The sequence below is a fragment of the Phalangium opilio genome, unplaced genomic scaffold (genome assembly GCF_054372755.1).
Source record: "Phalangium opilio isolate 3A_F unplaced genomic scaffold, DU_Popi_V2 ptg000060l_1, whole genome shotgun sequence".
Classification (NCBI taxonomy): Eukaryota; Metazoa; Arthropoda; class Arachnida; order Opiliones; family Phalangiidae; genus Phalangium; species Phalangium opilio.
Genome location: NW_028324177.1, coordinates 2,360,529 through 2,383,989, shown reverse-complemented (window position 1 = coordinate 2,383,989; position 23,461 = coordinate 2,360,529). Strand labels below are relative to the sequence as shown.

Sequence of the window (23,461 nt, the reverse complement as noted above, 5' to 3'; positions counted from 1 at the left end):
CAACTTATTCTTTACTCATGTAACAACACTTTCAACCATATTTTATTGAAAAAGCAGACCTTCCTATTAAAATTAGTTATTTAACAGCAATTTTCAATGGAACATTTTTCGTCTAACCGTTCTTTTTAATGAAATCATGCACTTTTTATTCATTTAACAATACTTTCAACCAAATTTTATTGAAAAAGCAGAACTTCATATTTAAATTTGTTATTTAAGAGCAGTTTTCAATGAAACATTTCTCGTCTAACCGTTTTTTTTTATGAAATTTAGTATTTGAAAACGTTTCAACCATATAATTTTGATAGAAATCTTTAATGTTTAGACATTGGAGGCCAGACATATGTAAAGAAAATCCAATAAATAATTAGAGGCCCTATTGGGTATGATATTGTGTGGTGATGGTCATATATATGCACACGTATATTTCTTATCTTTAAAGTTAGACTTATGCATATATAACAGCCGTCCATCTCCGTCGACTTCATCAGCATTGGGGCACCTACACCATTTAAATTAGTGATGTTTCGGTGGACGATGCCCACCAAAAAGAGACATTTTCACTCCCTATAGAAAATATTTGATCAAAGTTGGTTAAATCGATTTGAACGGTTTTAATTATTTACGATAAGATACGTAGAATGGTGATAATTTAGAGAGAGTGTAGGCAAGGCTTAAGTCCAAATTTTATAGGGCAGAACTTAAGTTCATGGTACCACGTGGGAAAGAATTAACTTTAATACAGATTAAATTGATTATCACCATTTAGAAGTATTGCGGACAGCTTGAAGAATTGTGTAAGGCTTATACTTAAGTTCATGGTACCACGTGGGAAAGAATTAACTTTAATACAGATTAAATTGATTATCACCATTTAGTATTGCGGACAGCTTGAAGAATTGTGTAAGCCTTATCTTGGGATCTGCGAAGTATTTTATAAGGTCTCTCTATAATATGATAAATTCAACCAATCACGTAAATGCTGGCGTATCTCATCTTAATCATATATTTAGCAACACTTTCAACCAGTTTTCAGAAATTTAACCAGACTTTGAACCAGTTTTTAGTAATTTAACAACACTTCCTAGCATATTTCGTCATTTGACAGCACTTCAAACAGCTTTTCGGTCCTTTAACATAATTTTCTATCATATTATAGTAATTTAACGAAGCTTTCAACCACTTTTTAGTCATTTATCAACACTTTGAACCACTTTTTAGTCATTAATCAACATTTTCAACTGCTTTTCAGTATTTTAACTACGCTTTAAAACGCTTTTCAGTCATTTACCATCGTTATCTTTTCTATTATTGTCATTAAACGTCATTTAAAGACACTTCCTATAACCTTTTTGTCATTTGACAACACAACGAACAACTTTTCGTTCCATTAACATAATTTTCGATCACATTATAGTCATTTAACGAAGCTTGAACCACTTTTTAGTCATTTATCAACACTTTCAACAACGTTATAGTCATTTATCAACACTTTCAACAACCTTTAATTCATTTATCAACACTTTCAGCAACTTTTTTGTCATTTATCAACACTTTCAACAACTTTTTATTCATTTATCAACACTTTCAACAACTTTTTAGTCATTTATCAACACTTTCAACAACTTTTTATTCATTTATCAACACTTTCAACAACTTTTTTGTCATTTATCAACACTTTCAACAACTTTTTACTCATTTATCAACACTTTGAACAACTTTTTACTCATTTATCAACACTTTCAACAACTTTTTACTCATTTATCAACACTTTCAACAACTTTTTAGTCATTTATCAACACTTTCAACAACTTTTTAGTCATTTATCAACACTTTCAACAACTTTTTAGTCATTTATCAACACTTTCAACAACTTTTTAGTCATTTATCAACACTTTCAAGAACGTTTTAGTAATTTTACTACACTTTAAACCGCTTTTCACTCATTTAACATCGTTCTCTTTTATATCATAGTCATTTAAAGACATTTTCAATCATATTTTAATTATTTAACGACCCTTTCAACCACTTTTCTAGACATTCATCAACACTTTCAACACCATTTTATTAACTTAACAACACTTTGAACCATGTTTTTGTCATTTCACAACTCTTCGTAGTATTTTTTAGTCATTTATCGGCACTATAGACAGCTTTTCGGTCCGATAATGTAATTTTCTTTCATTTTATAGTCATTTATCGAAGCTTTGAACCACTTTTTAGTCATTTATCAACACTTTAAACCATTTCTTAGTCATTAATCAACATTTTCAACTACTTTTCTGTAATTTAACTACGCTTCAAGCCACATTTCAGTCATTCAAGATCGTTTTCTTCTATATTATAGTCATTTAACGACATTTGCATTCTTATTTTTGTCATTTAACGACACTTCCATTCTTATTTTAGTCACTTAACGACATTTCCATTCTTATTTTAATCATTTAACGACATTTCCATTCTTATTTTAGTCATTTAACGACACTTTAAACCACCTTTTATTCATTTAACGACACTTTAAACCACCTTTTATTCATTTAACAACACTCCAAAAAGCTTCTCAGTCACTTCACATCATTTTCTATCATACTAAAGGCATTCAATGATATTTTTATTCAAATTTTGTCATTTAACGTAATTTTCAACAATTTTTTATAGTAATTTATCAACAATTATCCAATTTTTACTTATTTAACAAAACATTTTAATAGTTTTACTTTTTAAAAACATATTTTAATCATTTTACAACAGTTTATGAGTCAAAAAAAAAGCTTTTTCTTCTTTACTATACTCCGATTTACCATCCTTAATAAAAAAAAACACACCACCGCAGACAAATGTCTCGTATGGGTTAAACGCACGCATAAACAATTTATGAAATTCCAAAACCTCGAGTTCTCTCATCGTAACGAAACTAGAGCTATATCTCTCTTTTTTTTAACCGTGAAATTTACGTCCTGTCCTTGCTGTCCAAGAGAGCCAATTCAGAGAAATCGAGACGAAAATATACACTCAATGTTATTACTAACCCGTCCTGTTCTTTTCTCATTTTACCGTGAAACTTACAATGCTTTCAACCTTATATTGTGGATAAAAGCCTCACACGTTTAGACAATCGAGGTCAGACATAGTTGAAGAAAGTCCGCGAAATAGTTGTAGGCCTTATTGGATACCTTGTGGTGATGGACTCCGTAAAAAATAAGAATAACCTTAAACGATTTTCGCTTCCTCTCGAGACTTGGGAGAAAATGAAACTTACGTCCTCACCTTGCCGAGCAAGGAGCCGATTCAGAGAAATTGACACGAAATTATGCTCTCAATCTAGCTAACTCTATGGCTTTGTTCTGTCTGGAGATCGAGGAAATTAAATCCTTGTCTTTGACGTTTAGCTTGTTGTGGGGGAAAGGTGACCAAAAAGTGCAAACACGACTTTCTCCCGTAGTTCTTTAACGACAAATTCGTTCTTGGCTCTCATAAAGTTTACTTCAACCTTGCAGGAGATTCCTTCCAAACTTCATTTTATAGGGCCCATTGGCAACGAATACCTCAGAAAAATTTAATACAGTAATCGCGTACATTTTTTGTCGCTTTCCAAAATGTGTACAAAACCAGATACGAATTCAGAATGAAATTAAACGGGTAGTAACCCCCATTATTATTTTACGTTATTAAAAACATAAAACTTGTAGATATACTGTATATTTTCCTTGAAAATGATAACTTAATATATCCATCCAGGTTATATTCTAAAGGGTGTATGTACCCCTCGATACAATACATAGGGTATATCCCTCATCCATGAACTATGTTCGTTCTATCACCATATACGTATACAAACTTTGCAGATCTCTTATACCCCACCGTACGCAATTTGTTCAAAGACGGTCATACTGTAACTTGAATTTACATCACGCCAAAAAATTTCTTTTTCTTCTCTCCAATAAGCTGATTTATCTCTCTTAATTACAAAAACACTTCACCGCAGACAACTGTCACGTATAGGTGTAACGCACGCATAAACAATTTATGAAATTCCCAACCTTGTGTTCTCTCATCGTAACGAAACTAGAGCTCTCTTTTTTATAACCTTGAAACTTACGTCTCCTCCATGCCGACCAAGAGAGACGATTCAGAGAAATTGAATCGAAATTATATCCATTTTATAGGGGGCATACCTATCGTAATATTCCATAGGGTATATCCCTCATCCATGTCTCATGTTTCTTCGATCACAATATACGTATATCCAACTTTACCGAAATCTTATACCCCACCGTACGCGTTTTGTACGAAGACCGTCAAAACTTAATTTTGCATCACGCCAAAAACATTTCTTTTTCTTCTCTCCCATACTACAATTTTTATTTCTTAATTTAAAAACACACCGCGGCAGATAACTGTCTCGTATGGATGAAAGGCACGCATAAACAATTTATGAAATTCCAAACCTCGAGCTTTTCTCTCATAGTAACGAAATAGAACTCTCCCTCTTTCTCTCTTTTTTTTAACCGTGAAACTTTGTCCTCTCCTTGCCGTCCACGAGAGCCGATTCAGAGAAATCGAGACGAAATTTTACATCCAATGTTATTTCTATGGTCCTAACCCGTCCCGCTCTGTTCTCATTTTACCGTGAAATTTATATAATAATATTATAATAAATATAGCTTATAGATATACTGTAGATCTTATTTGAAAACTGTACCTAAATAACTAACCGTAATATTTAGTCGGCCTCTCCCGTACCCTTGGATCGGTGAAATTAAAAACAATCCTCATTTTCCATTGTTCAGAAAATGTATATACCCTATAGTCAATGTTGTATGTACAATCCCTATGGATAATTTACAATGCACGCTCTTTTATACTTTCAAGTACACTGAAAACGTTCTCCTCTCTCTCGGAAGGGAAATTTGAGAACTCTTCGTTCTGTCTCGACACCAGACTCCCGTAAAATACCAGGGAAAGCACCGATGATTAGGCAAATAATTTTCATACAATTAATTCGGTTTTCCCCGTACTCTGAAACGGTAAGAATCCAATCCCCCTCGTCGATTTATGTACGGACCCTCCGTACTACCTTTGTCAGCCTCTACCGCACTATGAGGCGGCAAAACTTATACCCCCTATGTTATTTCTATGGTCCATACCCGTCCCGCTCTGTTCTCAATTTACCGTAAAACTTACGTACTCTCCATGCCGTCCAAGGTGCACAAAAAAGCCGCTTCGGAAAAATTCGAGACCGTCGAATTTTCATACCCAATGTTAATTTTCCCATAGGGTATCATACCCCATGTTATCTCTATGGCAAATTCATACCCATCCCGTTCTCTTATTTATATACTACTGTAACGTACCTAGTGAAGACGGCGAGAGAGAGAAAAATTGTTCATCGAGCTGAACTTTTTACGTCGATCTCGCCGGCGTAGGCGACGCACAGCCAATAAGCGTCCATCTTTTGGTCACGTGGGATAAGTTCTGTTTATCGACTCTCGAGGATGAAAAATGGCGGGCACTTGCAGTAAAGTGAAGCGTTTAGCTCACGCGAATAATTTAATTATTTCACTTCTGCTAATTCGAAAACAAAAGAAAAAGGACCACAAAAAACGTTTTCCAGGACAGAAAAAAGATGGGGATTTTTATAACCTCACACCCAAAATGAGATATTGTTACGAACGTTATGGGGATAAACTGTTCGTGGAGCATTGTCGTACTACGCCAGCCCAGTTTGATTATTTACTAAATTTGGTATCGCCAGAACTACAGAAAGAATCAACCGTTCTTCGCGAGGCTATATCGCCTGCAGAAAGACTTTACGTAACCTGGCGGTAAGATGCAATAAGTACCATGTGTAGCATTAAATTAAAACTACTGTATTTCTAGATTTCTTGCCACAGGCTGTTGCTATAGGTCTTTGTCATTAGCATTTCGATTGGGAAAATCTACCATCGCTGAAATAATACCGGAAACTTGCAACGCTATTTGGAAGGTGTTGTTGCCATTGTACATGCGTCCTTTGACAAAAGCCAATATGATTACAATTGCGGATGATTTTTATCGACTTTGGAATTTCCCTAATTGCGTTGGAGCCATTGTCGGCAAACATGTAAATATAGTGGCGCCAGCAAACAGTGGATCCAAATATTTTAATTATAAAAGCCACCACAGTATAGTACTGATGGCTGCTTGTGATGCCAACTATGTATTCACCTATGTTGATATTCGAAATTTCGGCAGAATTAGTGATGGAGGAGTTTTTGTTGCATCAGATCTTGGTATTGCAATTGAAAATCAGGACTTTTTCCCGCAACCACGAGTGGTTCATAAGAGCCATGTGCCATTCCCGTTTGTTTTTGTCGGTGATGAGGCATTCCCGCTGAAGGGCAACCTCATGAGACCGTATTCAGGGAAAACCTACCAGAAGACAAATTCATCTTTAATTACAGGCTTTCAAGAGCTAGAAGATGTATAGAGAATGCGTTTGGTATCTTATGCGCACGATTCCGGGTTCTGCGGAACACTGTCCCTCTCAAGCCCGAAAATGCTGAAGCTGTCATAAAAGCCAGTGTGACGTTCCACAATTTCCTGATGATAAAGGATGGTAACTTGGGGGAAAGAGTATATTGTCCAAAGCATTTTGGGGATTATGTCAATGCAGAAGGCAAGGTGCGTGAAGGACGTTGGCGTCATGAACAGGGAAATGTTTTACCTACAACGGGGTTGTTCTTTCCTGCACTACGAATGGGCTGTCGTACCTTTTCGCGAGCGAAGCCGTGAAACCACGACTCGCATCGGAAAGTGGGTGCGAAAGGCGCAAAACACGGTCGCCACGTCGAAAATACACGTGTCTCCGACGCTTGTCGTAGTGCAGTTTCTGCTTCAGCTTTGAGTCCTGCAGGTTTTGCCTTGTGTTATGTTATAAAACTTTGCGTTTGTTTTACGAAATGGCATTCCTTATATAGCGCACGTTATCGTCGTTATCTAAATATCTAGTTTTTCATACAAAAGCTATCATTAGTAGGTAAATAGATTTTTGTTATACAACACCTTGCATGATCGATAACATCATGAAGTCTAACCTTCAGTCTCTCAGCAAACAGATCTGGGTCTCGGTTCTGGTAAGTATTTACCTTTTCCAATTCCCAATCTAACGGAGCGGGCGTGAACCCAGTCGAGCTGTTTTCAGCCGACCTTAAGGTAAAGCCCAACTCAGAAATACGAGCATCCCAATCCCTATGTTTCTCAATATAAGAAATAATCATAGGCTTGATATTCCTATTCATGCGCTCAGTAATGTTTGCCTGAGCATGATACAGAGATGTATTTTTCGGGCGTATACCCAATCTTTTACATGTCTCCTTGAATTTCGGACTGGAAAACACCGAAGCATTATCAGTAAACAGTTCCTTTGGGAATGCAAATCGACAGAAAACTTCAAATAACTTCTCCCATATTTTCTCCGTAGTCATTTTTCGTAAGGGGTAGGTTTCTACCCACTTAGTGAAATTGTCTACGATGACGAGCAGGTATTGATTACCCTTGGAGCTGCGGGTATAGGGACCCATGAGATCACCGGTCACTAATTCCCACGGCCTTTCGCTACGAACGCTTGATAGCAGCCCGGGCTTTAATTGTGCAGATGGCTTCGATTTTTGATACATCTCACAACCCCGAACATACTTCAAAACGTCGCGCTTCATACCCGACCACGTGACTCGGGATTGTAAACGTTTATACGTTTTGCAAACACCCAGGTGGCCGGCAAGGGGCTCGTCGTGAAAATATTTGATTACCTGTAGTCTTAAGCTTCGAGGTATTACCACCTTCCAAGCTTTCTCTAGGGCATCTTCATCCTCCTCGTCCCATGGTGCGATGTATCTTAATAGAAGACCGTCTTGATCCATTACATACTGATCCAATACTACCCCGGCCTTTATTGCCGTTTCCGGGTCTACAGAGCTTCTAACACGCTCTAACTCCTCGATTAAACGAGATAACTCTGGATCAGTAGCTTGGGATTTTATTATGGTTTCTCTATTAAAGGGTATACCCAACTTGGGTGTGTTACCCCCCACTACTTCATTTGCAACCAATGTGACGGCTTCTTTGTCGGCCAAATCGGTTTCGATTGGTGCCCGAGCATCTGCTACCAAATTTAATTTACCAGGACGATATCATACCTCGTACTTAAATGGTTGGAGGCCTAGAGACCAGCGGGCTAATCTTCCAACTAGCTCTTTCATCTTTTTAAGCCATTGAAGGGCCGTATGGTCGGTTTCGATTATCACATCAGTACCTTCAACATACATTTTAAACTTCTTGAGAGCGAATACTACTGCAAGACATTCTAACTCCGTAGTGGAATAATTACGCTCTGCTGGAGTCAGCCCACGACTTATAAACCAGATAGGCATTAACCCTCTATCTGTCTCTTGTGCCAATACTGCACCCAAGCCGTGGCTACTAGCATCGGTTTGAATAAGAAATTTCTTATTCAAATCCGGGAGAGCTAATTCCGAGGTACTCTTTACCTTTTCCACTAACTCCCGCATAGCGTTGGTATGGGTTTCCTCCCAACGCCACGTGGAATCCTTCTTAAATAGGTTATACAAAGGAAGAGCTTACCCGCAAAATTCGGTATAAACTGGCGGTAATAACCTATCATGCCAAGAAATCTTTGTAAAGATTTCACGTCTTGAGGGATCGGCAATTCCTCAATCGCTCGAAACTTATCCGGGTTTGGCATACATCGCTCTGGAACAACCTTATAACCGAGAAGATTAACGGTATTGGTGCAAAGTTGCACCTTGCCTTGGATTAATAGTTAATCCGGCATCTTTAAGGCGGCCTAGAATTTCTCGAATGTGAATCAAATGATCCTCAAACGTCTCGAAATATATGGTGATATCATCATAAAAACCGAGAGCGAAATTCTTTTTACAGGGTCCTAACACACGGTCAACTAATCGCATGAAAGTTGCCGGTGCGTTTTTAAGTCCAAAGTGCATCTTTACGAATTCGTAAAGTCCCCTATGGCACACGAAAGCTGTCTTTTGTATATCGCTATCTTTCATCCTCACTTGGAGGAACCCCTTTGTGAGATCTATAGTCGTGAAATACCGCGCCTTCCCTATGTACGCTAAAATATCAGGTATCGAAGGCATTGGATACCTATCCGCGGTAGTCACGTCGTTTAACCTCCGCACGTCTACACAAAGCCGTTTGATCTCACCCGGCTTTGGGTTAGCTTTTTCAACAAGTACAATTGGGGACGCCCAGGGACTATTCGATGGTCGTATCCAATTCCAACAACCAAGCCCTGACTATTACCTCCCTCTTCTTGTTGCTAACCGGACGGGGATGCACGCTATAGGCCTAGCGTCGCCCGTCTCTATAGAGTGCTCAATTAGCGAGGTTTCGCCAGGTTTCTTTGTGAATATACTTTGGAATTCCGAAAGCATATCCACCAACCTAGCTCTATCCTCTTTGCTACAGGTTGATTTCGACGCTAAAGCTTTTAACACATTTAAGGGGTCTTTTTCACTTTTGACGATTTCGCCAAAGCAATTACACGCCCCTATTTCCATTTCTTCGGTATCGAACGGGATAACTTTTTGAGGGAAGGGGCCGATTGACCACCCACCTTCACTTAACCTAATGTCTATCCCCGTTCCTCGAAGAAAATCTCTCCCAAAAATAACTGAGGGTGTAAGACCTCGGACAATAAGAAAGCGCTGATTTCTTTTCCCTCCGGGCCAATATACCTGGAGACGGATATCTCCGGCTACGCGGCATGTGCCGCGACCGAATCTAACCATTGTCCTATTAGCTTTTATCGCCATTTCGCGTTTTTCAAACATGGGTATGAATTCATCGCCCAACAAAGAAACTGACAATCCGCTATCTAACAAGCCAAGGAACGATTGCCCCATAGCTTGAAATCTCAACAATGGGGGAGTCTTCTCGCCAAAATCAGAACAGCGATTAACCGATGGCGCGAAAATTTGAGTTTTCGAATTTCTTGCCTGGTTTTTGGCCCTCGTTATTTTGGTTTCAATTTTATCACGAGGCCCCTCCCAAGAATAATTCGGATTTCCGATTATCTTGGTTGCCTCGTTTGCCCATTTCCCGGATTAGTACAATCCCTTTTGAAATGGCCGGGTTGGTTGCACTTGTAACAGTGCCCAATACCCCGGTTACCTTTCCTTTGGTCTGGATTTCCACCATTGGAATGTGCGTTAAAAGTAGCATCTGCCCCTTTTACCCGAGCGAGTGCTTACTCCGCTCAACGCCTGTCTCTGTACTCTAAAGTAAGAGTACGGATCTAAGGTTGCTAAGCCTACGCCCACCTGATTTTCCGCAAATGCGTTTACATTTGAGGAAACTGACATACTGACGGCATTATTAACCGATTGAAGCGATTGCTCAATCGAAATACCTGCCCCATATGCCAGACCAGGCTCTAAAGACTCCGCCATTGACGGTGGGGGTCTGTACATTACCTCGGTTAGGAGGTCAGATTGAATAATCTTAGCCTCCACAGCCAATTCAGCAAGGGTAGCGAAAGCTTTCCCCCTTAGCATTCTACGGTATGTCGGATGACAATGCCGTAGGAGGCGCTGAATTTGTACCGACTCAGACTCCGGTGTTTCTAATCGGTGAGAATACTCCGATAAACAATGGATGTACCGAGTCAACGGTTCATTTTCTCCTTGAGTTCGGTTATCCAACTCAATTTGAATGCGCCTAGAGTAATCAGTTGCCTGATACTCTTTTCAAAAACAATCTCGGAATTCCGAAAGGTTTTTGAAATTTAAACCAGCGATCGGCTGGCCCTTGTAAAGACAAAGGGATCACGTCAAAAAGGATATCCTTATCACTATAGCCGGTAGCTGATTGATACCGCAGAAGAGCCTCGAGGAAATCCATCGGAGATGAGAAATCTTTAGGTCAAGGGGTTAAGTCTCTGTCGGGATTCCGACGAGGACAATTGCGCGGTGCAATAGGACTTTCTTAGACCCCCCCTGATAGTTTAACAAGCGTATGCTCGTTCCGCTGCCACCCCAAGCTCACTAATTTTAACGTAATGAGGAGCAACAGCCTAGCAGTTTTGTGGGGCTTACAAACTGCCACCCCAAGCTCGCTAATTTTAACGTTATGAGGAGCAACGGCCTACCAGGGGTAACGCCATTTCGCGTTTGCGATATGGCCGTTACAACTTTAGGTGTTCCTGCGGGGGCTCTGGGAAAACACTCTCCTTTGGTCCATTAGCTGAACTTAGACGGGTGGTCTACCATCACCGGGGTAGATAAATGGGCTCGCCTTTCGTAGGCGTAGATCAATCGGGTGTCCTCCCTGGGTGGGTCGCGGAGTTTCTACCTGTGTTTTAGCCAGCTCGTTTCACGAGTGAGCGTTCGCCAGACAGGGGACGATTTTAGCCCTGTGCGGGCTACGCCGAGCACTCCCTTTATCAGGAACGAAGCGGCGGGACAGGTGTTGTCGTTCGGTTTGTCGTTTCAACTTTGCGTGAGCGGCTGCCGGCGATCTCCGCTGGTTTCCGTTCGCACTCCTCGATGCTCAGGTGGTCAGCAGCCAGTAGGTCGGTAAACCACCCGACCCGTCTTGAAACACGGACCAAGGAGTCTAACATGTGCGCCAGTCATTGGGTCTTGAATAGGCCCAAAGGCGAAATGAAAGTGAAAACCGGTTCGGCCGGTTGTCTTGGGATCCCGCAAGTCTCGCACCAAGGCCCCGTCCCGATCGCCTCGTCGACGGGGCGGAGCAAGAGCGTACACGTTGGGACCCGAAAGATGGTGAACTGTGCCTGGGCAGGACGAAGCCAGAGGAAACTCTGGTGGAAGTCCGCAGCGATTCTGACGTGCAAATCGATCGTCAGACCTGGGTATAGGGGCGAAAGACTAATCGAACCATCTAGTAGCTGGTTCCCTCCGAAGTTTCCCTCAGGATAGCTGGCACTCGGACAATGCAGTCTCATCCGGTAAAGCGAATGATTAGAGGCCTTGGGGTCGAAAAGACCTCAACCTATTCTCAAACTTTAAATGGGTGAGAAGTCTGGTTTGCTCGACTGAGGCCCGGACGGCAACTTGGATGCGAGTGCCAAGTGGGCCACTTTTGGTAAGCAGAACTGGCGCTGTGGGATGAACCAAACGCCGGGTTAAGGGGCCCGATACGAGACGCTCATGAGATCCCATGAAAGGTGTTGGTTGCTATAGACAGCAGGACGGTGGCCATGGAAGTCGGAATCCGCTAAGGAGTGTGTATCAACTCACCTGCCAAAGCAACTAGCCCTGAAAATGGATGGCGCTCCAGCTTCGACCCCATACCCGGCCGCCGCGGCCGAATACACCATGGTGTTTTAAGCCGCGGTGAGTAGGAGGGGCGCAGAGGCGCGCGTCGAAGGTGTCGAGCGTAACCTCGCCTGGAGCCGCCTCTAATGCAGATCTTGGTGTTAGTAGCAAATACTCAAGTGAGAACCTTGAGGACTGAGGTGGAGAAGGGTTCCATGTGAACAGCAGTTGAACATGGGTCAGTCTGTCCTAAGGGATAGGAGAAATCCGTTCCGAGGTGGGACCTCTCATTCGCAAATCCCGCAGGTAACCGAAAGGGAATCAGGTTAATATTCCCGAACCCGGACACGGAGATCGTCCCCTTCGGGGGTACATTGCGGTAACGCAAACGAGCTCGGAGACGTCGACGGGAGTACCGGGAAGAGTTGTCTTTTCTTTGTAAGGATTCGACTCCCTGGAATCGGCTCGCCCTGAGATAGGGATGGTGTTTCCGTAAAGCACCGCGCCTCTTGCGGTGTCCGGAGCGCTACCGTCGGCCCTTGAAAATCCGAGTGAGAGGTAGTGATTTTCGTGCCGGACCGTACCCATATTCGCAGCAGGTCTCCAAGGTGAACAGCCTCTAGTCGATAGAAAAATGTAGGTAAGGGAAGTCGTCAATACCGATCCGTAACTTCGGGACAAGGATTGGCTCTGAGGGCTGGGCCGATAGGGCTGAAGTCCGAAGCGGGTCTGGCACTGCAACGGGACTGGGCGAGACCGACCGGCAACGGTTTGGTTGAGCCCGGACCAGCGTCGGGGCTTTCCCGTGGAATATTTCAGCTGCGCGGCGTACTGGGTCTCGTGCCTGGCGCGACCATTTCGGTCGGCAACTAACAGCCAACTCGGAACTGGCACGGACCAGGGGAATCCGACTGTCTAATTAAAACAAAGCATTGCGATGGCCGTTGATCGGTGTTGACGCAATGTGATTTCTGCCCAATGCTCTGAATGTCAAAGTGAAGAAATTTAACCAAGCGCAGGTAAACGGCGGGAGTAACTATGTCTTGCCAAAGACACAACTACAACTACTGCTCCCTCTCTGGACGTTGACGCTACGTCTCCAAAGCCGCTGTATTCCAACGCAGCATCGAGGCCTCGTATTCCGGTCCCCTCGGTAAAGTCACGTGCCCAGGGTGCTCCGCAATTACGTACTCAGCTTCCTGACGCTTCTCGCGTTCCAACGTTAGTCTTTTACCCCACGGGCGACGGGGTTTCCTCGCAGCAACTCTACTATCAGCTACGAGATGCGGTTAAGGCGGCTCAACTAAACATCGGCGTTTTTCGAGTGCGCCACTGCGCTAATAACGGTGTAGTTATATCGCTTCCGGACGAGCGTGACTTGACCTCTCTTCGTGATTTTGTGACTGCTGACTAGGACTCGGCGATATTGAGCAATTAACCAATAAATCCGCGATTCTTTGTGGATAATCCGAAAAATTAATTAACTTTAGTCGTGTTTTGTTTGTTTAATTTCTCTCACAAATTACAATTATTTACGAATAATTATATAACGCAAAGGCTTTGATGAATAAGCAAACGATTTTTATCCAAACAGCAGGTTAACGATTTCAATAGCTGTTTTCATGTTTTCTAGTTAATTATGTGGAAGATGCGTCGTCTTGCAATTAAATATTATTGCAAGCCAAGTATGAAATAATATTTTATGAAATTATTAGACCTCTAGAAAGAATTGGCACTATTTAGATCATCGGTTTGAAAACTTTATTCAAACTTGAATAATATATGTTTAGAAAGGTTCAACTTCAAGATGTTTTTGATTTCATTGTATTTGTATCCTGATCTCTCCACCAACATTTTAGACACATCATAGCGGATATAGTTTCAGCTTGTAGACTTCCTCTCTTTGGTGTAATTAAATCTGACCCCGCAGAAAATATTCTCTCTGCAGGGACGGAAGTTGCCGGTATCGCAAGATAATCTCTAGCCATATTTGAGACAGACGGGTAATTTAATTCATTTGCCTGCAAATGAATTGAGAATAATATAGCGAATGGTACGCAACTTTATTTATATTAGGGCTCTCGCAAATTTGGGACCCATAGTTGCAAAACTGGTTTTCAATTAAGAATCCACAGACAGGACCAGCTTAATTCAGACAGCTTTGCATACTGACCTTCCACCATTATAGAATATCTGTTTTAGGTGGCAGTAGATCATCTTTAAAATATTTAAGAAGTTCCGAGCCACGAGCCAATCTAGCTGGTCGTTTAGGATAGAATGCGTAAATCCCCTCATTATCTGAAGCATGTGAAGCAACAATTTGACTGCTTTCGTAAAATGTTTTGAATACGTTTACTATCATAGACTTAATGGATTTGCCCATGGCTTTGCTGTAGTTCTTTGAATGAAATCCATTTTCAAAGTTGGGTCCAGAGCTGAGCACAAATTAAAAATAAATGAATGGCTGTTAACCAAAATATGAACAACACATCAAAACTTGAGGCCATGTATGTTTAAAGGCATATTTATGATGAGGTTGATTATTAATACCATTGCCTCTTTAAAGGTCTGGTGCAAGTAGATGAGTCCCCTTTACAATTTCAATTGAAACCTACTTATCTAGCCTTCAGATAAAGATAATTATAAGGCTATCACTAAAGTGTTCTTACCTATTGCTATCCAAAATGCGTCGATATTCGAAGCCGCCTGGTAACTTTGCAACTTGTCTCTTGCAACTCCACAAGCATCTTGAAAAACCGAGTCTTGGGACTCTTTATTTAACTTATCTAAGAGCCAGTGATACGCAGGCATAACCATTGATATGGTTGGATATTTTGCGGATGAAATTAGATTTGTGGCCACATCAAACTCCTGAAATGTTTAACAATGTTAACAACGTAACGGAATTATAATGAACTGAAACTTAAAAGTAAAACAGATGGTAGGTAAAGGAATCAAGCAAAGAAACGATGGCCATAACTAAAAAGTGAGAAGGCGCACGTTTTATATTTCAATGCTTTCAAACCAGTAGTATAGGTGTATAGGATTTAGAACTTAGCGTTAGAGCTAGAGGTTTTGTAAGGTTAACTGTTTTCGTCGGATATAAACACCTTTAGAACGCTTAATAATCCTGTCAAAGTTTCCCATTCAGCTTCAGTAAGGGCAATTTTCCGCAAATATTTGTTAGTCTGTACCATTGCTTCTAACGACTTCAAATGACATTGGATATAATAAACGTTACAAGGAGGCTGCTCCAAGATATGTCTCTTTTGCCAAACCTGTTTCAAATGTAGAGCGTTGGTAATGAAGTTGTGAAACTGATATTTAGTGAACCCTTTGAAAAAATTAATTGGAATTGATATTGGTTTAAAATTTGGATACTAGTGTCTAAATTTCAGTTCAACAAGTCTGTTCAGTTTTAAGTAGCCTTTTTACGAGCTTATTTAGAAATTAAATTTCATTGCAACGCTTTACTAACAGGGGTTACGCTTTTAGTTTTTTTTACCTCTTGGAAATTCTATAATTAAAGCAAGATTCGTGGTTTTTTTTCTCTCGTAGCAATAGCTAGGCCCTACAACCCTCCCTCCGCTCCCTTTTAACAGCTATTGCCAAGACAACTCCGAAATGAACCTTGAACCAACGTAAAACCTTAAACTTTCTTGAGGGCCGATAATTTTACCTAGTCATGAATTACTTTAAGGTAATACGAAACTATTCGTACATCTCTGGCAGGATGTATCGTAAAGATATCCAATATAACGGTTCACACAGAATACTTTGGAATCACAAAGATATCCAATATAACGGTTCACACAGAACACTTTGGAATCACAAAGATATCCAATATAACGGTTCACACAGAGCACTTTGGAATCACAAAGATATCCAATATAACGGTTCACACAGAACACTTTGGAATCACAAAGATATCCAATTAAGTGGTTCACACAAAACACTTTGGAATCACAAAAATATCCAATTAAGTGGTTCAAACAGAACACTTTGGAATCACAAAGATAACCAAGAGTGGTTCACAAAGAACACTTTGTACCTGCAAAAGATTCAAAATAAATGGGTACACGCTTCACACCCAGAACTGTCAATCCAAAGTACACTCAGATTTAGATGATGTACTACAAAACTTGAAAAAAAATTACGTTTTAATTTCGAGGCGAACGATAATCTTTCTTAAAAAAAGTAATATTTTTATCCTATATAGTTTTTTCCTCTGTATAACACTGGCCCAACAACCCTCCCTCCGCTCCCTTTTCACAGCTATTGCCAAGACAACTCCGAAATGAACCTTGAACCAACGTAAACCTTAAACTTTCTCGAGGGCCGATAATTTTACCTAGTCATGAATTAATCTTAAGGTAATATGAAACTATTCATATTACTCTATTCATATATCTCTGGCAGGACGTGAAACCATCTGATACGTAACATTAATTTTAGGGTTTATTACGGGTTAATTTTTTTAGGAATCCGGGCGCTTAACATTCCCTTTAAAATGTCTATACTCTTTCCAAAAGCAGAACACTGACGTCAGTCAAGTTACTGACGAATCTCTCTCTTTTTCTAATCATAGTATCGCTGACCTCGTACCAGCCGTTGTCTTTTCTCACAAAGTTCACATAATGTCCCTCGGCTAACGATTCACCTTTATGAATAATCACCCCTTTAGTTTTAAAAAGCATCTTGTTCATTGTGACTTTTTGATTTTCGAAACTCGATATTTTGGTCGAAATCTTAATTGGTCGACCATCCTTGTAATCGCCACGTAGAAGACACAGAAATACGTACTTTCCGCTGGATATCAATACATCACGCTCTTGTATTGTAGGATTATCACAAAATACGCATCGCATTTCTGTTAATCTCATCCTTTTTTCTAAAGATTTCCAATCAATTTTATCTCGGTTTTCTAGTGGAAGATTGAAAATGTTGCTTTGAACAATGTTTTCCGAATTTTGTTCAACTTGACATTTGGGGCATTTGGTAACGTTTCGAGACTTTGACCAAAAAAGATCTTTTAGAGCCTTAGAGTAATCAGCTTCCATTTCTTGCCTTAGTGTCGTCAAGAGCACCATCAAAAATTCACTGGCGTCTTGTTGCTCACTTAGCGAAAAGTGATTACCAACAGCTATTCTCAGTTCCAACCCTTTACGGCTAAAACTACCTTGAGAACTCTCGATGTCGTTTATTGCGTTACTGAGGCAGCGTAAAACTGGTTTTTACTCGTGCGGGGGAGAATCCCCCTCGCACGAGTATTAATCCCGGTTTTCAAGGTCTCTATAGCATAGCTTTGGCAATGTATGGCGACAGGAAAACCGTGTGTTTGGGGCTTTTCATCCCTATCATTCCGATTTCGAGTTTTTTAAGTAAACACTTATTTGGTGACTCCACCAGAACGAACTCTAGTTGAAGAGACAAAAAAGGATAAATAGACTCCGCCTCCTCCCAAGCCAGCGATGGTGCAAGAGGATAAAGACTCCGGCTCCGAGGCGCGCGCGGTTGTTTGGGCATGGTGCTAGTAGCTAGAGAATAACTTTCCTTCTAAAGAGTTACGCTGTCTGCTGCGAGTTCTACTGTTAAGATAATATTTATTTCGCTCAGAACTGAAGGTATGGCGTCTAGTAAAGAAATTGTCACCTCATGCTCGCTTTTTTAGCCCCTATTTTTTCACTTTTTAATTATCTTACATATCCCGCACGAGTGTCCTTTCTGCTGGGGCAGCTTGTTCTACGAATGATCCGTTGTAAGATTTGACCAATTCTCTTAATTCGGGCACTAATAACAGTAGTTGCAAAACGCTATTTGAATAGCATGTTACTTGATCATCGTTATTTAAACCTTTCACGGGAAAACTATCCAAACTCTGTTGGTCCTTCCTTTTCTTCTTTGGCATTTCCTGCGCCGTCTCGTCACATCTCTCTTCCTCGCCTTCTAAAAGGCTTTTAGATAGAGTAGGTGCACTTCTTTTTCTACCTCGGCTTTGTTTTGACTCCGTTATTTTCAATAGAGGCAGATCTGGCCTATATTTTTTGCGAAGCCTGTTATATTCCATAATGGCTCGTCCATCCGCCTTAATTTTAGTCGGATCGAACTGTAATAGATGGAGTCCGGCTAAAGACGTTACTCTTGATAATGCAACGTACGCCATGCCGGTTCCGAATAAATTCGGACCTAAATCCATAATGGCGCATTTTAAACTCATGCCTTGGCTTTTGTGTATCGTAATAGCGTACGCCAGGATGACGGGAAACTGGGAACGCTTAATGTAAATTTTAGCCATGAGCAAAAATTTAACGCTTATTTTCTCAACTAAAAAATCGGAGATATCGTCGTCGTTATTCGGTTCGCGATCTACTCTGAGAAAAATACCAGTAACGTTTCATTGTTCGTCCTTCTTGAATCCAGTTACGAAACCCATCGTACCATTTACAACGCCTTTTTCAAAACTGATATTCCTTCTGACCATTATTCGGCAGCCAACGCAAAGAAGTAACTTGCTCTCCATACCGCCCGTTTTGGATGGTTCGTTTTCTAGCCTTTGCAGCCTCCCGAGAATGTTTTTATTCATTTTTTTGTCACAGTCTGCCAGTCTATCCTGACAAGGAATGCTTTCAACTTTCTCGCCGCTTTTTCGCAGCATTTCAAAGTTGAAATTTTCGCACATGGCTAATTTAGGCATCAAACAAGTTGGTTGAAACCCTAAATTGGACAGCTTAATGAAAAGCTCCATAGCCACCTCGATGTTTTTTCCTCCCTCAACCAATCTAGTTTCTAAGGTTGCTACATCAGCTTCGGAAATATTTCCAATTCTAACTCTGCTTAGAATGTCGCCGTAACTTTGGTCGTTGGCTTGTGTAACATTTTGCGTTAGTTCATCATATTTAAAAAACTTCCAAAGATCACTTCCTCCGATGCAATTGAATCTAAGTCTGGCTTCTTCGGGAGTGATTTTGATAAACGCGGGATTTCCTTGAACCGGAGGCAATTGGAAAAAGTCTCCCAAAACAATGATAAATACAACTCCACCAAATGGTTGGTTCATTTCCCAAAATTCGTTCAGCCTCAAGTGAACGTGAGTCAGCAAAACCGACGAGACCATGGAAATTTCATCAATAATTAACAGTTTTAAATTTCCCAAAGTTTCTTTCATAATGCTCATATTGTCAGAACTCAGTGAATGGTATTCGGCGATACGCCCATGATCTACCGGCAACATTATTAATCTGTGTAATGTTACGCCATTAACATTCAACGCTGCCAAACCCGTTGGTGCGGCAATTGCCACGCTAGCAGGATTTTGAAAACGTCGCCTTACGGCGTTGGCGAGAGTGTCGATAAGAAACGATTTGCCAGTGCCACCAGGTCCCGACACAAAAAGGCATTTGTTTCCAGATTTTTCTCCCTCTTGGGAGAAGTGATCCATGATGTAATCATAAATTCGCCTTTGATCCGAGTTTAGTAAAGCCACATTGTCAACAACAGTCTCGAAATTCATTTCCATGGCAGCTTCCACATCAGCCATGGCATTCTCAATTTCAATAACAATTTCTTTCCCTTGCAGCGCATTTTCATCGTCGTCACTTTCAATCTCAGAGACTATGGTTTCTGGCTCTTGCGCCTTTTTAGAAGCCTTCCGTTTCTTTTCAACTTCTTTGGAAACGGAGAGTTTCTCGTGATATTCTCTCATGTCTTTCAACACTGAAAGCGAGTTTTCGAAAGCATTCGCGTAGGTTTCAAATAGAGAGCTGCAAAATGAAAATATTAACCTCCAACTCCTTCCAACTCCAAGGCAATACACAACAATGACTCCAATTCCTCCCAATGCCATAATGAAAAGTTTCAACTCCGCAGAACTCCGCAAAGCGAAATTTAAAACTCCTCCCAACTCCTTCCATGAAAATTAAAATTTCTTAAACTCCTCCCAACTCCTTCCATGAAAATTGAAATTTCTTAAACTCCTCCCAACTCCTTCCATGAAAATTAAAATTTCTTAAACTCCTCCCAACTCCTTCCATGAAAATTAAAATTTCTTAAACTCCTCCCAACTCATTCCATGAAAATTAAAATTTCTTAAACTCCTCCCAACTCCTTCCATGAAAATTCAAATTTCTTTAACTCCTTCTAACTTCGTCCATTAAAATATTTACTCAAAAAAGTCTTCTAGATATTAAAACTGAAGATTTTGGGGAAAAAGGCACTACGCGTTGTTGTTGAGTCATATTTTACGCTTAGTTTCTTAAATTAGCTATTTAATTAAAATCGGACTGATTCGCTTCGCAAATGCTATTTTGAAAGACAAGGCCACGAACTTTACGAATCAAGAAATACTAACACTAGAGTCAATTCTGTTATTAGTTGTGCCTGCCAATATGCCTATACTGCCTTACTTTATGCCTCAAAGCTAGAAAGGAGACTCTTGTCAATGGGTTTAAGAGAAAATAAAAAGCGCCCGCGGCCCCATTGTGTGAGAGACTCACTGAGTGGACTTGTCACGTGGGGTTACGGGTGAAAAAATAATTTCGTACGAAGCTTCTGAAGACAGACAACGTTAAAGTCAGCTTTTAAATTGGAGCCCTACCACTTACCAGACTTAAGTTTTCCAACTCCGAAGATTTCCATGTTTTAAGATAATTTTCCATTGCCTCCCAACTCCGCAATTATAATTATCATTATTCCCATTGCCTCCCAACTCCGCACACGAAAACTTCCACTGCCACCCAACTCCAATTTTATCTCAGAAAAACATTTCCAACTCCTGGAGTTCCCATCGCTTAAACGCGGAACCCAGCGGGTTTCGGAGTTCTTCCACGGAGTTGCAGCTCTCTAGTTTCAAACTCGCCCAATAGCTCATTTTCGTCACGCCACGGTTTGAAGAGGATCAGTAGAGCGTGACAATACTTTTCTTTCTCCTCTATCGGGTCGTGAATGTAGTGCTCTACTATGTAGGGCTTAATTCTCTTTCTCATGAAACCGAGATTGTTTTTCAACTCGATTACACTCGCATTTTTCTCGACAACTTCAGAATGCTTCGCATAATCGTAAAACTGACCAAATTCCCGCAAACTAAGATTTTCCAAGCTGTCGGGACGATTCGGATACTTGTCGTCGACGAACCCTTTTTGGCAAGTGTCCTTGCTTTCGGGGTCAGTTTCCCTCAAACGTGCGAGTTCCTTGTAACCTTTCAAAACTCTCGATCGGTTTTCTTTCAAGTCTGTGTTTATAAATTTAGTGCTGTCGGATTTATTGTAAAGGTCTTGGCCCAACATAAGATCCATAGCTTCGTATATGCCTACTGACTTAGAAGTCAGTGATTTCAATCTATAGGCAAAATAATCTTTTGGACAAACTTTCGTGCCCCAACTCGGCAAAAGTTTGGTCCATGTCAGCCCGGTCTCCCTTTGTCACTACGCCGTGACATAGTTTGCCACTATTTCCGATTTGTCAGCGACAAATTGCAAATCCATGTTGGCTTTGGAAGCCAAAAGTAGCGCGGGATTATAATCATTGATTAAAACTTCGTGCTGTTTTCTCGGCAAGTCGTACAGTCGTTTCTGCACCTTTTTCATTTTACGGTGACGAGTAACTGATCTAACGGAATTCATAGTGGCAACGTTTGTTACGTTTCGAGGGAAGCCGTAACGACACACTTTCAATCCTTTTTTAGAATTTTTCACCTTCTTATAACAACTGGAGGTGCATTTGTGTGTTTGGAATTTTTTTACCAGCCGGTGCAGTTCCGGACTTACCGATGCGCTTGGCATCGAACACGTGACGTGTTTTTGCACGTAATCCAAAATAGTCTCGGTCGAAGAAGTTCCGATCTTTGGAGCGTCCTTGGCCCACAATAGCATGTGGTAGTGAGGTAAACCTCGTGATTGGTATTCAACCCGCCAAAAATGATGTTCTATCATGCCAAGAACTGGATTTTGCTTACACAAAACAAAGTTGTTTAGCAGCGTACGAACTTTGTTGTGAAAGTGCAAATTGACGCTAAGTGGGTCGAAATTCAACAATTCAGCCACCGTCATCGATTCTACTCCTGGAACGTCTGAATTAATTTTTCTCAAATGATCGTGCAGTTCCAAATCATCGTATTCGGCCGGATTAAAAGTCAAGAGCCACGTGGGAGGACCAAATTCCCGAATCATCGCTAAAACGTTTCTAAGAACTTTATACCAGTAGTCCTTAGTTCCTCGAATATGACCCAAGAAAGTGGCTAAATTACTCTCAAGTTCTTTATCGCCAGATTCAACGCGACTGAGCAAGTTTTCAACCCCAATTGCCATGGGTTTTTTAACACGAAGAACGTAGTTCAAACTGCTAGACATCGCCTTCATTTCGCATTCTTGATAAGAATGAAACATATAGGCGTAATCTCTTCTAAAAATTGGACTTTTGTTCAAAAGACGAGATAAAAGATACTCTGTTTCAGTTAATTTCCCAAATGGTCTATCATCGTGCTTGCCGTAGCGACCCTTGGGGAACAAATGAACGAAGCTCAAGTATTCCAAGTTTTTGTCCCAAGTGCTAACTGGCTCGGCTTCGACGCGCTTCATTTGCTAAGCGGTCAATAAATCTTTCGGTGGTTGGACGTTCACCTGATGAAGAGAGTAGTGATCGTACAGATCATTGGCTTCTCCCTCAGAAAGTTTTCGCAACAAAGCCTCGGGCTGTGTTAAAATTTTGTAGACGTTGCCTGGTGCAAGGCTAGACTGATTTTCATCCTGCGCCTGCATGTTAGAAGCGTTTTGGTCACGTTGGACGTCTTGAGGACTATCCGCTGGCCCTTCTGTTGCAAGCGCAGCGGAAGCGCGTGTCACCGCATCAGATCCATCGTTAATCAACGCAAGTGGATCTGTTACGCTCAGTAATTCATGGGGAGTCAATGAATTTTCATTCCCATCAATTTCTTGCGTTCCACAAATATATTCCTCGTTCATTGCCGAAATATCAATGTCTTTATACAAAGGATTAATATTTTTCAGCACAGTGAACGCTTTCAACACTTTCGAGGCAAACAACCTGTTGCCAAACCTTTTTGTCCGCAGTGGGAACGCCATTAACCAAGATATGCAGTTCGTGATTTTTGGGCAATGTCTTGGGAATCATCTTCAAATTACTCTCCACGGGTATTGGAAGAT

General features: G+C 40.9%; 1 pseudogene; it reads left to right on the top strand.

Moving 5' to 3' along the window:
- The first annotated feature begins 11,630 nt into the window (after positions 1-11,630).
- On the top strand, positions 11,631-12,930 carry LOC149666522 (large subunit ribosomal RNA; annotated as a pseudogene).
- The last annotated feature ends 10,531 nt before the right edge of the window (positions 12,931-23,461 follow it).